The 3490-nt window shown below is 41.6% G+C and overlaps 1 long non-coding RNA gene across 1 annotated transcript in view; it reads right to left on the reverse strand.

Moving 5' to 3' along the window:
- Positions 1-2480: 2480 nt before the first annotated feature.
- The window catches only part of LOC116672875 (uncharacterized), a 14551-nt gene continuing 13541 nt past the window's right edge, over positions 2481-3490 (reverse strand). The window contains exon 3 of the long non-coding RNA XR_004327671.1: positions 2481-2535. This is a non-coding gene — a long non-coding RNA (uncharacterized LOC116672875). The remainder of the gene's footprint in view (positions 2536-3490) is intronic.

The raw sequence follows: 3490 nt of genomic DNA on the forward strand, positions 1-3490 counted from the left end.
ACTCTGTTGGATTAGTCCACTGAATTAACCACACAGTGTCTGGAGCCTCCTCCGTGCACACCTTGAAGCCTTGATCAGCTGTGCTCAGGATTCCCACTGCAGAATTTCCAAAGCCCACAGATCAAATAGTTCTGGGTTTTACCCAGACCACAATAAACTGACCACATCGCACAATGCACTGCAGTCTACATATAACATGTAGCAGGCTGCAACTGACTGTTTTGACTGTCACATATAGCAGGTATGCTAATGAGCTCCAATAAATAAAAGCATAGCAATAGATTATTCAAAAAAAAAAAAATCAAAACAAAAATGGGCATGCAAAGACAAAAAGTATAAAAAGAATTCAAATAAACTGTAAAAAGCAGGTAGGGCGCCTGGTTAGCTCACCTGGTAGAGGGGGCACCCATATATAGAGGTCAACTCCTAGACGCAGCGGGTTGGACTCTGACCTGCGGCCCTTTGCTACATATCATTCCCCGTTCTCTCTTCCCTTTCAAGTCTAAGCTGTCCTATCCAAATAAAGGCCTAAAAATGCCCAAATAATTCATATTTCCCTCGTGGCCTGCCATGACTCATTAAAGAACAAAGTCCGCTGTTCCTCTGCTCTGTTACAGATGTAAATAGAAGTATTTTGCCGCAGTGATCCACAACAAATCAGAACTGAGCACCAGTGATTATAGTGTGAACATGAGACTTAGTAAATCTTTACTTTTCAGCAGGTTTTTATCTGTGAAATTCCTCTAAAGACATTTAGCATTTATCCTAATGCTGGTACACACACTGTGGATTCATAACATCCAGGTAAATTTCCCCTGACGGGGCTGCAGGAGTCAATAACAAGGTGCTTACATCAAGAAGTCCAATTAAGAAGGAAAAAAATATCACATGGGTTTTTATTTTTATTTCTTTTCTTTTCTGTTTTCTTTCTGCACATCATCTGTCTCGTTAAGTCGATCCTCTCTAAGGCAACACACATAGTTTCTGTTCTGGTAGTTATTTTACGAACTGTCGCCTAGGCACTCCGCACAACTCAAAAAGATCCCACCCCTAATATTGTATGGTCTGATGGAAAACTACAGTATATTCCCAATATCGGAATATATTTGCACGAGGGGGAAGCCAAATCCGGCGGCTGCAGCCCTTCTCATGTCTCCCTGCAGGAAAAGGCCATGCAGAAGTCAGGTATTTGGCGTCATTTGTTTCTGAGCCACTGTGACCAATCGGGAGATTTGCTCCTGTGTTTTAATAGGGAGGTCAAGAGGGCATGTGGAATGAGAATGGGAATAGTTTGTGTGTGTGTGTACAGAGGGATTGAGGAGTGCTTTGCCCCGCGGTGGGACCCTATGGCCTTTGGCTGACCCTAACCCTCTGGTGTTTGGCTGTGGACGTCTGCCAGGGGTGACTGGATGTGCAGCGGCCGGCTCAGGTGAGGATGAATACAGGCAGACGAACTCTCTGTGATCTCTCCCCCCTCTTCCCTCCATCATCATCACCAGCGTCGTCACAAAGCACTTATTTCTGTCTGTCTGTCTCTTTCTCTCTCGCTCTCTCCCTCTCTTCGGCTGTCTCTCTCTCTTCCTGCGTCTGCCTCTTGTCTTCCAGGTGAGGATGATGACAGACTTGTGGCTGTAATCGGTTCTAAGGAATAGTCCATCTTCATCCAGGCAGCGCCGCTGTCACCGTCAGCAGAGGTCAGGTCACATTTGAGGTCAGGAGGAATTTGGTGAGTTTAAATGCTAAAAATGCACCGTTTTTAATCAAAATGATACTTTAAACTGCAAAACTGCAAACTTTGTCACGTGAAATCATTTAAAAAGTTGGGGATCCTGTAATATCATTTATCATATCATGTATGTATGTGAATTTCACATTTTCAAAGTAAAAAGGGAGGACAAATCATCCCTTGTTCTTTTCCCTTGTTGTTTCTGTCAATTATTTCATCCCTTAGTAAAGGTTAGTTACAGTGTTCACATACAGAGACTTCTATTAGTAATATTGGTTTAAAGAACGGACCAATCTGTGTCAGTGTGGCCACAAGTGGGGGAGCCAGCTGTGTGTTGTGGGTGACTGATGTGAAATATGTCTGGCTTTGTGTATGACAGTCAATGTCTGTTACAGTGTAGAGTTTGGACTGTTTGAGGGCCGCCAACAATGACAACAAATAGTAAAAAAAACAACTTTATGGTTTATCACATTCAGTATGTTTTCAATCAATAAATTGGCACTGGTGTGCAAATCTAACAGGCCAGTGAGTGTGTGCATAAGAATAGTCCATTTGAATGCTACATTTAGTTGATATTCACACATTCACTTTTCTGACCATTCGAGTTTATGAGTTTCAATGTGCGCCATAGGCAGACGCATGTTAGGAACACACCGCTCTTCATAATTTTATTCATTGTAAAACGTTTGGGATAAACGCTTATTTACAAAGAGTAAGAGGAAAAGATTGGTACCACGCTTATTTCCGTGCTAGAGCCAGCAGCTTCGTTAGCTTAGCTTAGCATAAGGACTGGAAACGGGGAAACAGCTCTGGAATTGACTAATTAACACACAATATCTTTGCTCTTTGGTTGTTTACTCTGAAGAAAAATCACAGCCGTTGCACCCAGTCAAGAAAAAGTCCAGCACATAACACTTAGCATTGAGCCAGGCTAGCTATTTCCCCTACATGTTTCCAGTCTTCACGCTAAGCTACGCTAACCAGCTGCTGGCTGCAGCTTTATCGACCTTCTCATCAAACTGTCGGTCAGAAAGTGAATATGTGTATTTCCCAACATTTTGAAAATTCCTTTAAGCATACAGTAGCTAGTGAATCAAAACACAAAAAAATAATCAAAATCAAATTGAATATATGTGTGAAATATATCTGCTATAATGTGTTAAATGTGCCATAGAGGTACGTACCTGTAGCAGTTTCATTATACCATACAAATGTATATATTCTATAAATTCACTTTGGAGTCCAAAAGACCGTGTAAGGATGCAACATAGTTATTTTAGTAATTTGAGGCTTAATTTATTTTTCATTTAATTATGCTCCATAGTGAGCTAACGGATCTTTTTGGAGTCAGTGGTATCCTTAATCTTTTCTGATATCACTCTGATACCCATACAGATATAATATAGCATCATCCAAAGAAATATCATAGGATTACTATAGTCCTTTTTTGAAAGTAAATGGCTGTTGTTGCTCTTATCCTTTTCCTTTGTTTTGAAAGACCTGAAGCCTGAAAGATGAGGGATGAGCTGCCGCTGCATTGTGGGAGTTCTCTCACTTGTTCGAGACCTCCTCGCCACTCTGAAAAGAGCAGCCTTGCGTTGCATTGTCTCCTTAACAATCGTAAATTTGAACCATAATCTCCCGTCACAACACAGCAGATAAAAGATAATTATCTCTTTTAGTGAGGTGCCCTGGGGCTTCTTGGACGGCCTAGCAGACAACATGCCTAAACCCTCATCCCACACACACACACACACACACACA

This window comes from Etheostoma spectabile, chromosome 23 (genome assembly GCF_008692095.1).
Source record: "Etheostoma spectabile isolate EspeVRDwgs_2016 chromosome 23, UIUC_Espe_1.0, whole genome shotgun sequence".
Classification (NCBI taxonomy): Eukaryota; Metazoa; Chordata; class Actinopteri; order Perciformes; family Percidae; genus Etheostoma; species Etheostoma spectabile.